Source organism: Pseudorca crassidens, chromosome 7 (assembly GCF_039906515.1).
Source record: "Pseudorca crassidens isolate mPseCra1 chromosome 7, mPseCra1.hap1, whole genome shotgun sequence".
Taxonomy (NCBI): Eukaryota; Metazoa; Chordata; class Mammalia; order Artiodactyla; family Delphinidae; genus Pseudorca; species Pseudorca crassidens.
Window position 1 is genome coordinate 4,892,386 of NC_090302.1, and position 14,406 is coordinate 4,906,791.

Sequence of the window (14,406 nt, forward strand, 5' to 3'; positions counted from 1 at the left end):
CCGGTAACAGAGCATAACACAGCTGCACTGACTTGCGGGTATCTTCCTTTCTTTGGTCTTGTAAGACACTTGTTTGTTGCAAGAAAATCCCGAATTGAGGACATTGGGTGTATAATCACATTTTGTCGCATGGCATTTAAATGGCAAGTAGGCTGACCCTGTGCAGGACATATGGGTACTCAGAGCTCGTGTGAAGTGACGACAAGGTGAGTTGGGGCATGTGCTGATGACAGGTGCATCCTGACTGCCAGCTGGCTGACAGTGCACATCAGGGAGGTTCACATATGAGGAAACCAGCCCTCTGATGATTGATGGGATTGTGGTAACAGTACACCACATTGTAAGAGAGCTATTTGGATTTTTAAGTGTTTGCAGCAAATCTGAGAGCGTCCTCGTTGGTCCCAAAGATCCCTCCACCCCCCGCCGAGCTCTGTTTCCAATGGAGAGAGAGCAGACCTTGAGTTCAGAGCCGTGGGCAGGCAGTGGTTTCTACTTAGACTGAGTGACATTATTCCTATCCTCTCTGCGTCATTTTCAGTGATACCTACTCTCTGTGGCCACTGATGCTTGTTCCCCATTTACAGGCATGATAAGAAGCTTCCATGTTAAACTAAGGCACTTAGGCGAAAAAGTGAGACTATTAGAGAAAAATACTAAATAATAGCACACGCCAGAAGCTAACACAGCATCGTAAATGAACTATACTTCAATAAAAAATAAACAAATAAAGGAGAGCACAGGTAGTGTAGCAACAGCAAAAAGTGCGAAGGGCGTGCCTGGGCCAGGGCCTCAACTCTGGCCGCCTACTCTCAGCTGTAGCACTCAGACAAGTCGCTCGTCCTCTATGAGACCTCGTCCCCTCTCCCGCAAGACGCCCCGGCTGATGGCCCAGTGATGGCAAGGCAGGAGAGTAGGAGGGGGCGGAGGGCTTGTAGACGAAACATGATTGGCCACGAGCAGATAATGACTGAGGCTGGACATTGGATAGGTGGGTGGTGCGTGCTACTCTTCTATTTTTTTTTTTAACTTTCCCTCATTAAAAGGGGAAAAAATATAAGGGTCAGGCTAGTCAACCTTTAGGGCGTTCCCCCCTTTGACCTTCTCCTTCTTCAGTGCTAAGTGGGGGAAGCTGAAAGGGAGGGGGTTGGGCTCTGGAAAGGTGAGAGAGGGGCCGGAGGGTGAGAAGCTTGTTCACCAGATCCCCGAACACTCGGTGCCTAACAGACACCCACGAGAGAGCCTGGCTTTGTGTGTCAACCGTTCAAATCTAGAGAACATGTTGGCCTGAGATGGGCAAAAGTAGAGGCTGGAGGTGGGTTGGGATCAGTTCCACGATGTGGATTGGGGGGAAGCTGGGACCTAATGCTGCTGTGGGCATAGCCACTGGGTCTGGAACCATCCTCTGGTACCCCTTACAGAAAGGAGCATGGCCATCAACGGGTGTGCCAGGCCCCCATTCCTGAGACTGTGCACGGGTGAGCCCCAGCCAGGACGACGAGGTATTTTAGTGACTTAATTACCACCCTGACAGCTCAGCATCTCCTCTGTGCCAGGCGCTTTCCATATGTTGTCTGCTTTACTCCCAGGTGGGTTCGTACTGTTCTCTCTGTTGTGTGCTCGAGGCCTGGAAGGCCTGGGTATCCCGCTGCCCGCGTCGTCGAGCTCCATGGCTACTCAACAGCAAAGCTGCCTCCCCAGAAGCAAAGGGACTAACCAGTCCCTGCTCTGCCGAGTGTGTTGTGTCAAGAATTGCCTGAGAAGCACTCGGCCCGAGCTTGGAAACCTCTGTCTTACAGACGCTTCCCTGCCAGGATAAGCAGCGATGCACCTACCCCGTACTTTCTGCCGGCCAGGTTCCTGTTAATCAGCAGGGCGCCCGTTAGGCACTGACAGAATGGAATGAGGAGGGCCGTAAAAGGTTGTCCAGATTTTTTTTCCCGCACTAAATCGGGAATTGGCCTTTTGGTATCGAGTGATGTTTTTACACTTCACACTCCTGACGGAAAGCTGCAGGCACAAAATGATGATCTTTCAGTGTTAATGTGCAAGCTCTCCATCGCATTTAGAGTGTCAGAGTGTGGGCCTGATGCTATATCGAGAGCCTTTTAAGGTCACCCGAGCTGGGAGGAGGAGAAGGGATGGCGACTTCAGCCGCCAGGATTCTCACAAGGTCCCGAACCCCCGCCGACTCGATGGGAGGCGTCTTGGGGCCGTCAGGTCTGCAGACAGAGGACAAAATCTGACGACCCACCTTGCTCATCGGTGCCTCGCAGCGTCTGCATCCCCACTGGCGTGCCGAAGTTGAGCGGTGGGGCTTCCACTGTCCTGCCTTCGACAGGGAAGGGTGGGCCAATTCCGCTCCACCTGCTTCTTGGGGTGCAGCTGGCAGGGCTGGTCTACCACAGACAGAGCTCATTCAAGGGCACACCATATGTGCCTCAGAGATGGGCCTGTGCAGGGCGTTCGTGGACAAACCTGTCCTCCAGTTGGTCTGCTCGGGGAATAATTGGGCTTCACTTTCTAGGACAGGCAGGTTTTTCTCGCCATCTCTGCCATCCTTCCCTCATTCTCATCCCCACCCCCGCTCCTTGAATCCATGGAAGGAACCTCAAAACATCACTCCCAAGTTGCATTTTAAACTGCTGGTTGGCTGTTCCCTATCATTAGTACTCGAAGAGATAAACAAACCTTCAGGTTCACAGGCACATCCCAGGTAGAGCATCGTCTTGGTAGCTTTTAGATGATTAGTTACTCAAGAACAGCTTCAGCCTGGCTCTGTGCTAATGAAGTTTGAAATTCCAGCTGCACACTGGCTGTCCTCGGGGACGGTGGGAGCGGTGGCTCGGTGCTAACTGAACAGGTGGGTCCTGCCACCAGTGCACTTCATCTGCATCATGGGTCCCCCAGCTTGACAGAGACAAGAGAGTGAAGTGTCCCTCTGGCCAAGAAGGTACAGGGAAGGTAGGGGACGAGGGGGGCGATGAGGGGAGGGTGGGGGACAGTAAGAGGCCATGAGCTTGCGAGCCAGCCTGGGCCGCCAGCAAGCTCCACCAGCCCCCCACCTGTGGGGTGGGTCGTTACTTAACACGTTACTCACCCTTGTCTAGTTCTTGGCCGTCATCTCGATCGCAGCCTCGCTTTCTTAATTCCAGAAGGAATACATGTGTTCCTTTTATAGAAAATTAGGTAATGTGGACAAGCAAAGAAGATAATGCCCGTCATTCCCACTAGCGAGAGACAATGACCAGAGCGCTTCGGTGTATACCTCTCCAGACCTTCCTGTGGACGTGTTGGTGCGTGCACATTTTTTGTAAAAAGCAGATCGTACTGCGTACTGTTTTGAAACCTGCTTTTTTCCGTTTAGCAAAGGCTAAGTTACTCCAACACAGAGGCCCCAAAACAAGTGGCTTAAAGAGTATAGACACTTACTTGTCTTCCACTTCAGCGCCCCAGAGGAAGGGAGTGCTTCAGACCCCAGGGCTGCTCTCCTCCACGCAGTCACTCAGGGAGCCTGTCCCTCCATCGTCTCACCCACGTGACCTAGGACGTGGTCTGCGTGGTGGAAGCTGAGTCATAGGCACCTTCTGAGTTCACAAAAAGGGAAAAACGCATAGGTGTTGTAAGACCAGACCCAGCACTGGCATGGATCAGTTCCACTTGACCTTCCTTAACAAGAACTTAGTCCCATGGCAGACCTGGCTGCAAGGGCTGCTGGGAGGGTGCAGTCTCCAACTGGGCACCTGTGGGTCCGGCGGAAACCCTTGTCCTGGAAGAGAAGGGAGCAGCCTCCGCCGAACAGCACGCCCTCCTGTGTCAGAAGCGTGAGCGGTGTTGCTGCCCTGAGGGTTTTGTGTTCCTTGTCTCATCCGTCCTTGGGTTCTGTGTGGGGGTGGCCTTCCACGCTTTGATGACCATAATTTAGGCAATGAATCTCTCCTGGATGTTTAGGTTTTTATTTTGAAATAATTATGGATTCACAGGAAGTTACCAAGGCACGTATAGGGGGGTCCTGTGTACCGTTCACCGGCCTCCCCCAATGTCAGCGTCTTGCACGACTGTAGTATCAATACAATGTTCAAACCACGAAGTTGACATTGGTATGATGCATAGAGCTTGCTTGGGTTTCGCCAGCTGCACGTGCGCTCATTTCTGTGTCTGTGTGATTGTGTGTCTGCGTGCAGCTCCATGCAGTTTTATCGTGTGTGTAGCTTCGCGGAACCACCACCACCATCAAGATATCTAGCCGTACCCTCCCTGCAAGACTCCCTCATGCTACCGTTTTCAAACGACACACGCCTCCTTCCCCATGCCTAACCCCTGGCCACCCCGTAAGCTGTTCTCCGTCTCCAGAATGATTTTATTTCACGAGTGTTATATACATGGAATCCTGCCGTATGTATCCTTTTGAGGTTGGCTTTTTTCACTCAGCATAATTTCCTTGAGGCTCATCCCAGTTGCCGTGTGTATCAATAATCCATTCCTTTTAGTTGCTGAGTAATATTCCAGTGGTTTCCACACCTTGTTTAACCATTTATCCACTGGAGGACGTTTGGTTGTTTCCAGTTTGTGGCCATTATCAGTAAAGCCGCTGTGGACACTCGTGTACAAATTTCTGCATGAAAATAAGTTTTCATTTCTGTGGAATATATATGCCCATGAGTACAATTGCTGGGTCATGTATTAAGTCCATCTTTAGTTTTAAAAGGAAATGCCAAACTGTATCATATTACATGGATACCGGCAGTGTATGAGTAATCCGGTTTCTCCACGTCTTTACCAGCCTTTGGTGGTGTCACTGTTTCTTATTTTGACCATTCTGATAGGTGTGGAGTGACACCTCACTGTGTTTTTTACTTGCATTCCTCCAGTAGCTAATGATGTTGAGTAACTTCTCATGTGCTTCTGTGCCATCTGGGTATTGTCTTAGGTGCACTGTCTGTGCATGTCTTTTGCACATTTTCTAATTAGATTGTTTTTAAATGCTGAGCTCTGAGAGTTCTTTATATATTCTACGTATGAATCCTTGGCAGGCATGTGCTTTGCACATATTTTCTCCCAACTGTCACTTGTCTTTTCATCCTCCTAATGGGGTCTTTTGCAAAGCAGATATATTCAGTTTTGATGAGGTCCAATTTATCAGATTTTTTGATCATGGGTTGTGCTTTTGGTGTTGAGTCTAACCTGCTGGGTTTCAGATGGTTGTTTTGCTGTAGTGATCATTGTTGCTCGCCCTTCCCTCCCCCCTCCCCCCTCCCTGCCTCCCTCCCCCACCCTTCTCTCTCCCTCTCTCCCTCTGTCTCTCTCTCTCTCTCTCTCTGGAGGTCCCCCCCACCCCTCCATCTCTCTCTGTCTCTGTCTCTGTCTCTGTCTCTGTCTCTCCCCCTCTCCCAGCAGGGACCTTAGCTGCCTTCTCGTTCAGCCTATTAGACAGTCACTCAGGGCGTCCAAGGCCTGCAACCCTGTTCCTCACTCACCCAGCAGGTCAGTGACAGCGTGAGGACCAGAACGGAACTCCCCCAGTCAATGTGATTTCCGCTTCCCCAAAACTCTTCTCGGGAAAACACTTGAACTGCAGTGTCAAAATGAAATAGATCCCGCTACAGCACAGCGTCTTAAAAGAAAGCGTTGGCAGTGACAGACTTGGTTCACCGCTCGGCCTGGGCCCCGGAGAGCAGTGCTCTGATACAGCCCCTCTGCCAGGAGTGATCTCATATCAGGGGTTTTCGCCCTCCCTGTCATGGGATGGCAGTCGGGCAGCATCCTGCGGTCAGATGGGCAGCTGGGGGCCGAGTCCCTAGCACTTACCCAGGCCTGTGTGAGGTTGCTAGGTGAATATGGGAGAGCTTCCCGGGGGTGACGCCCACCCCCATCACAGCTGCCGCCCTCCAGACTGCCGAGCCACCCAGACCGCACACCGATGGCTCTGTTGTGGGAAGGGGGGGGGGGGGCACAGAGATGTGCCGGGTGCAGGAGCTGTCTGCCTCAGCAGATCGCCCACCCCTTTCCCGTGATGCACTCAGCACCCCTCCCTCCCAGGCAGGACCCCACGTGCCCGAGGACGCCCAGAGTTAGGGTTAGGGTCCCTGCCCCACAGGCTCCTGGGGGCCCACGCTCAGGACAGGGGTTGTCATCACCCCAGCCTCATGCTTGCTGTCACCTCCCTCTGGGAGGACACCATCCTCAAACATGGCAGGGGGAGGGGCACCGGGCTGGGGCGTGGAAAGAGCCTCCAACGTGGAATCCTTTTCAGGAAGCGCCACATGTTCCCCCCTCCTGGCCTCTGGGTTGTTCTCTGCCCAGACATCCTGCCTCCAGAAAGCCCCATGGTTTGCTCTTTTTTTATTTTTCCAGTTATTAATCATATGCTCACCCGACCTATCTCCTCTTCTTAAACACCCAGCCAAACAATTTCCTGGGCCCCTTGCATCTAAGTGGGGCCGTGGAACATGAACAGAAGAGGCAGCTAAAAGAAGATGTGCATTCCCCATGCTCTCTCTTCCTTTTCTGAGGCACCATCAGCAGTGACACGTGACAACAGTAGGGTTAGATGATGGAAGGACTCTGAATCCCTGAGTCACTGCCTGGAGGCGAGCTGCCCCAGCGAGCCACCCAGCCAGGAGCTTCTGCGGTGGATTTTGTGTGAGAGAAGTAAACTTCTAAAGCTTTTATTGTGTTACATCACTGAGATTTGGGGTGTTCTTTTTATAATAGCTGCTAGCGTCATTTACCCCACACATCATACAGATACACTGGAAACAATGCCACAGACAGTAAGTTCTTTTTAGACGGTAGAGGTTACTGTTTCTCCTGTTCCTACCTGAGCTTGAGTCCGAGTCATCTTTCACTTCAGTTAGAAGGGGGCACACAGAGTGCCGGCTCAGGCTGTTCTCTTGTTCTCCCAGGAGGAGCAACCTTATTAGACAGGCCTTCCTGGCCGTTCGCTAAAAGCGTGGGCATTCCATGCCTCCCTGCCCCTTTCCTCTGCTGTTCAGAGTGCCCACCACACTGGACATTAGTTGTTTGTTTATCTTGTCCACGCCCCCTACAAGAGGGTCCGCTCCATGAAGAAGGAACCGTGTCTGTCTAGGGCACTGCCCTGTCCCCTTGCACACAGTAGGTGCTTAATAAATATTTGCCGAAAGTGGAAAGGAGTAAGAAAGCCAGGCTCAGGTGTCTTCTCTGCTCCTAAGTAGGTGACCGCGGGCCGCCCCTTGATCCCTCTGAGTGTGGGTACTTCATCTGTGAATGGGGCCAGTGACTCTGGCCATCCAGTGCAGAAGTCCTGTGAGCGATCACACCAAATATTTATTGTGCACCTACTGTGTGCATGCAGGTGCTAGGCACCAGGGATGCCGTTCACATGGCAAACGAGAAAGGGCCCGACAGTGAAGACAGCTTTGTCAGGGACATCCATTGCAGGCGCAGTGAGTTTGTTCTGGGGCAGTGGCCACCCAGGTGGGCCTGTTCCATCTTCTGCCATGGCCTTGGTCTCTCTTTGCTTGCTCTGAAGAAAATATTCAGAGCAAGGAATTCAGAGGGTAGGCGGCAACCCCAAGGGAGGGCTTCCCCTCTGTGAAGCAGCCTCAGCTGTGCATCAAGGTCATCTTTTAAGCACAAGAGATTTAAAATGCCATTTGGAAAGCGGAAGTGCTCAGAAGAGAATGTCAGGGTCTCGGGACACCGCCCCGTTTCCCGATCCTATCTGCATTTCTGTGAAACGGGCCGCATCTCCCTGCCTTGATTAGAATCGAGTCCCTTTCTTGCCGTGGCCTTTTGATATTTGACTTTGCACTCGATGCCCCTAAAGCTAACACACACTGGCCTTTCATTTCCAAAGGGTAGTTGGTCGTATTAATGATCGCCAAAAGGCCATAGTTAATTTGCTCTCCTACCTGTTCCTTTCCATTAGTTTGAAAACCAGCAAAGTTCAAGAAAACTTCTGAGCATGAAAGACTAGGGATCTAATTAGGAAGCAGGCAGGTAGTTATAAAACTTTTTAGAACTTAGGGGCCATAGCCGAAGGATGTTTGGGAGATCGTACCAGCAAGAGACACTGAATACTGTGTGAGCCAGTCCTAGCCGTGGGCCTGACACACAGGGGCCTGGACAACCTGTAAGTGGGTGAATTGTGACATGTTTAGCCTGTCTTCAGCCTCAGTGAGGGACGCCAGGCCAGGCCATCTGCTCAGGTCAGGGAGTGCCGTACCTGGACTGCAGGGGAAGGGCTGAAGGTGACAAGGGACAAGGGCGGCCCTCCAGCTGCCTCCTTTCTCAGGATATACATACGCATGATGTGAGGCAAGTGGGATAAGATGAGTCTAGTTCGGTCGCCCACACTGAAGGTGTTTCATTGCTGAACCTTGTACCTGGGCCTGAGCATCTCGAAGTTCAGCACCTCACTGCATAGAGGCTGTGGGTTCTCAGAAGCCACAGCCTGATGACTGAGTGCCCCAGGCAGCCAAGTGCCTGTCAGGGATGCTGTCCTACCACGAGCCGCATTTGTGCGTGGGGAGCACGTGACCACAAGAATCCAGACACCATGGTGGTATCACCCTTCTTGGGATAAAACGGGAGCTCGCCTTGCCTCTGGGGAACCAACCCCTGACGCCTCCCATCAGTCCATGTGCTTCAATTAGATTGTCTCTCATCAGTCTGCCCTTCCCCACCCCCACTCCAGGGGAAGGAAGTCCTGGCCAATCTTAGTATCAGATACACACACAGTCCTACTGTGATTGGTTCAGGGGTGGGCACGTGCTCTAACCCCGCCAAAGACACACAGTTATGTCTTGCTGGGGTGCTAAGAGAAAAGTACCACTGGTTTCCATGGAACTTGAACAGAGAGGGTTGAGAAGCTGCTGGAACCGGGAGCTGGAGGGCCCCCTGCAGGAACCTAGCTCACTCCTGTATAGCTTGGGCCAGGTGGGGAAGGGGAAGATCCCTTTTCCTGCAGTGTGTGCGGTCAGTGCCTAACATAGGGCCAGCAGGCAAAGAGGAAGTATTCGAAGGGCCCAGATCCACTGTATAGATCAGGCAATGAAGGGTGAATTTGCAGCTGAAAGGCAGTAAATTGGAGACTGGCACTGTGTGTGTGGCCCTGCTCTAGGTGTCTGAGGTATTGCACAAGCCTTCCTGGTTTGATCTTTGCCCAGAGGCCATTTTTTAATTTGAGATTTTTCTTTTTTTTTTTTTTGACCCCCGCCCCCGCCATCTGGAGAGGCTAGGAATGAGAAGCACTTTTATTTTCAAACCCAGCTAGTTATGGCTCCTTTATATTTCCTTTACGTTTAAAAACTGAGAAGTTTCTTTTTAGCACATAAGAAGCAAGGCAGCTTCTTTAACAGGGAGCCTGGAAGTATCCTGAAGAGGATGGTTGAGCCCATTGGGCAGGTTTCCTGGCTCGCACTTGATCTACAGGGACAGCGCCGCCCAACTCCCCGCCACTGCCTGACAAGGGTCCCCTTCTCTCCTCACTCCCCTTTCAGCCCTCACCAGTGGCCTCCTTAATCCCCACCTCTAGATAAGAGGTGTGTCAAGAATGTGTGAACTTGTTTAAAAACCAGAATGGGGGCCGCCCTTCTGGTTCCCGTTCATGCTATGGGAGGGGGAGCCGCCCTCTGGGACCAAGGAGGCTGCTGTGCAGAGCAAGTTAGGACAGATGCACCGCAGGGCTCCAAGCCAGCCCTCTGCCACCCCCAGCCCTAGAGGTCGACAGAGAGAAGTCAACGTCTGTTTCAGCCACAGTTACACGTGTCTTCCATCCCTCACAGCCTAATCCGGTCCTAACACGCCCCCTCACTGGCTTTCTTGGCCTTGACTGCGTGGGAAACATTCTATTTGTTCATGGACATCTTTGATCAGTGTCTGACTGTTACCCTGATAGATTGTAAGCACGTCAGTAGGTATATATTAGGAACCTAGGATTTTCTTTTTTCATGGCCTTGTTTCATGGTTAACTGTGCGGATCAAGAAGATTAACTGCAGATCTTTCTCATGCCATGAAGCCCGGGGTCCAGACTGAGGACCTTGCCGTGCCTTAAGTGGGACTAAAATATCGGGTGCTGAGGGCCAGGTGGAGAGCTGAATACGTGGATATGGTCAGGTAGGCTTTGTTTTCTGTCTGGATAAAGTTTACCTTTTCTGTACTATACAGCATGAATAGCATCATGACTTAAATGTCAGTGTTTACATGACTAATTCTGTGTCCTTTTAACATTCTGGCGCATTACATTTTCCCCCTTCCGTTGGGGGGGGGGACGGCTTATGCTCCGCCTTTGTCGGTCTCCCCTTCTCTTGCATTGCACTCAAGGTCAATGTCTTGTTTTGACGCGAGACATCGTTTTGATTCGGGCTGAATGTATTCTGACTTCAGGACATGGCCAGAGTCTGCTGTTTGCCTTCCCCAGTAGCCACACTTCCATTCTTCCCTTCCTAATAAGGCTCCCAATTTGAGCCTGGAATAAAGACTTCATATCCCAGCTCCTTTACAGTTAAATAGCCATTGAGATGTGACTCAGATGATGTCCAGCTGCTGGAGGGGGTTCTTAAGTGGGGGACGAGAGGAGGGAGGCCTTTTCTGCCCCTTCTTTCTTCCTGATGGTGGAAGTGTGGACATGATGGCTGGCCTCAGGCAGCCAAGCTGAACCATGAGGTAGAAGCCACATGCTGAGGATGCCACAGCAGCAGGATAGAAGGAGCCTGGCTCTCTGGTAACTTTGACATCCACCCCTGCTCTTCTTTTATGTAGGAGAAGAGACTAGAATGTCTTGTTTAAGGCACCATTGTTCTGGATGTACTTTCACTTAACGACTGAGTTTGATCCTAATGGGCACAAGGACAACTGGTGAAGTTGGGTTTTTAAAACAATCCTCAGTAGGAGCCTGTTTTCCTCTTTCTCTCTCACCTTACTGGGGAGCTAATTGAGAGTTCCAATTAATTGCCGTTTTTGTTTTTGTTTTGGGGGGGGTACGTGGGCCTCTCACTGTTGTGGCCCCTCCCATTGCAGAGCACAGGTTCCGGGCGCGCGGGCTCAGCGGCCATGGCTCACGGGCCCAGCCGCTCCGTGGCACGCGGGATCTTCCCGGACCGGCGCACGAACCCGCGTCCCCTGCATCAGCAGGTGGACTCTCAACCACTGTGCCACCAAGGAAGCCCGAGAATTTCATTTTTTTAAAATAATTTTTGAATTTTATTTAATTTATTTTTTTATACAGCAGGTTCTTATTAGTCATCAGTTTTCTTTTTTTTTTAATTTTAGAATTTCATTTATTTTTTTATGCAGGTTCTTATTAGTTATCCTTCTTTTTTGGGGGGTACACGGGCCTCTCACTGCTGTGGCCTCTCCCGCCGCGGAGCACAGGCTCCGGACGCGCAGGCTCAGTGGCCATGGCTCACGGGCCCAGCCACTCCGCGGCATGTGGGATCTTCCCGGACCGGGGCACGAACCCGCGTCCCCTGCAACGGCAGGCGGACTCTCAACCACTGCGCCACCAGGGAAGCCCCCATTGCCGTTTTTTGTTCCTGAATGTGGTGTTTGTCACAGCGACACCCACACCCAAGGCCCTGCCAGTGCTGAGAGCTCTCCTTCTCCTGTGGCACGTTGGCTGCCTTTCTCAAGATCGTTAACACCCCTGTTGCCTCTTTGGAGACCCACACGATTTCGGTTTCTGCTGGTGTTTAACACTGCTAAAGGTTATGGAATCCATCTTTAGTTAAGAAAAGCCACTTAATTAGCATGTCTTGGCCTCGTGAAGATGAAGTGGCTGCACACACGTGTTCTGAGTTGCAGCAGCCCCGCGGCGCCCCGTCTCCTCCTCTCCGATTTAATCTCTTGGCCAGTGTTGGACACATAGAACAGGCTGGGTCTTTCATTCTCTCCTCCCAGGCCCCCGGCCCCTCGTGCATTTTTCATGTCGACTCACTACTCCTGCAACTCCCTCTGCCCTGTAAAGGGTATCGATCAGCTGATGAAGCCTTCAGGTAACAGCAGACCACTGATTTTCCAACTCCGGGTCCTCGCTTCTCTTCCTCACCTGGTACCGTGTTCCCCGCTTACATTTCGCCACTAGCAGAGGATTTCTCCACATCCTGCCCACCACTGGCCTCTATCTGGCCCTGCCCTTGTTTTGCGGGTGTTTTGGATAATCAAGAAGATGAGCTTAAAAGAAACCACGTCCGCGATTTAGATGCCACTCGGGCCCCAGTTCCTCGCCAGATGGGCACCTCCACAGGGCTTCTTAAGGGTGCTGCCTGCATGGCGGCAAACCACCACAGAGCAAGAGACCGAGAGAGAGCAAGCAGGAACCCGCAGTGCCTCTTATGACCTAGCCTCCCGTGCCATCTCTTCCGCTTGTTTTCTCTTTGTTAGAAGTGAGTCACTAAGGGAAGCGGAATTAGGCTCCAGCATTGGAGGACATGCCGCACACTCTGTGGACATATTCAAATTATCACACTGTGCCCTCTGGACACAAGTGGACATGCAGACATACTCCCCCCTGCAAAAAGGTCTCAGCCCGTCACAGCGTTGGCTCCAAGTCCTGGTCTCGTCATCCAGGTCGGAGGGAGCTCCTCACGATAGTTCCTTAAGTGCAGCTCCCGGAGTTCACCTCCTTTCCACCTGGAGACCTGCCCCCACAGACCCGGGTCAGGCATGGGAGAAAACACCTCCCTCGTCCCTAGCTCCTGGGGCAGCGCTGAGCACCGGGGGTGCCTTCACTCCCTAGACAGTGAGTGAGTGAATGAATGAATGAGCGGTCTGAAGCCCCGAGACAAAGCGGCATGGCTGTCCCTGCCTGTCATCCACATCCCAGCCCAGAAGTCACCTCCACACCTGTCGCTCAGCTTACGTGCTTCACTGCCCGTGTCAATCCCCAGGATTGCTCTCTGCTCACTTCCTGCTGACTTTCTCTCCCGACGAGCGGGTGCCCCCACCCCAGGGGCAGGGACCTGGATCCTCTTGTTCACTCTGCGTCGCCTGCACCTAGAACAGGGCCTGGCAAATAGTAACGCTCAGTAAAGTTTGCGGAGTGAAGGAAGGGAGCAGTCGATACTCAGGTGCCGGGCGGGGCGGCCTGAGATGTGGTCCCGGGTGCTGGAGAAATCAGAGTGGGGATTGCATAGCAGATCACATGGCATCAGCGTCCGTTTTCTGGGGGCTGATGATGGAATATATCCTGTTCTTAGGAGACACAGTCTGACGTATTGAGGGGAGCAGGTTAGAATGTCTTCAGCTCGCCTTCGAGTGGCTCACGGAAACGCATATATGCGACACCCCAGCCCACCTCGTGCAGGACCTCACAGCAGTGTCCTGTGTCCCCCTGGAGTGAAAGGCAGGGACTGAGTCCCTGTGTGTCCCAGCGCCTCATCCGGAGACTTACTGACTGAATGAGGGAGCCCTGAGCTCACCTCTCACTCTAGCCTGAGCGTCCACCCTGTAAAGTCCCCCATTTGTCCCCTTGCTCCTCTGGCGGGTGACTGGTACCAGGCGTGGAGGGATTCAGACAGGGACAAAGAGTTTGTTCCTAAGCGTGGCCTTGAGTGATGTGGTCCGTGTGGACCCAAGCAGGTGCTGCCCAGCTCCCTGGAGAGGCCCAAGGGGGCCAGCATCTCCACCTTGAGCTAATTCTCCCCCAGGGGCAGCCGGAGCCGTCGCTGCCCTCCAGCTCCACGGATGGTTCTCTGACCGTCACCGAGCAAAATCCTTCACAACCGATTTCAAGGGGTTAATGGGAGGGCTGAGTGGAATTTGCTTAAAACCTCAGCCCCACTTAAAATAGCTTTTTAAGGCATTTAGCGGCGAAGTCCTTTGATTTCCCCATCCACATCCTTTCTCGCTGTTATTAAATACCAAGATATTCTGGTCCAAGTTCCGACTCCTCCAAGCCCTGATTCATGCAGTTGTACATGCCGAGGAGTATGAGACATTGTCACCTGCCACCCGTGAACTTGGATGGGCGGTGACACAGGCAAGCGTGCCGGCAGGCGGCTGGCATTTGGGCTTAGAACAGCTCGGTCTGCAGGCGTGGCCAGCACCCCAAGTTAAAACATCAGAAGCCGCACATGTGACCAGTGACAGCAGCCCCTGTTGAAGTCACTTCTTGGATTTTCTTTTTCTTACCTCGATTTACATGCATTTCTAAATGCTGGCTCCTGGGCCTTTGAGAGCTCAGCCACTTTGAGGGCAGGTGCTCCAAGCCCCTCGCCCAGACAGGACTTTCTGCCTGCTCCTTGGACATTTCACTTGGTTTTGGCCACTGGTTTTTCATTTCCACCCAATTTTGAACGTATCTGCTTGTCTTTCAACCTGATATTTGGGTTGGGATAGGCATGATGATGAGTCTGATGGTGGTGGTGGTGGTGGTGATGATGTAACAGGACCAATAGGACACTCAGGGAGGCTCGCCGTGTGCC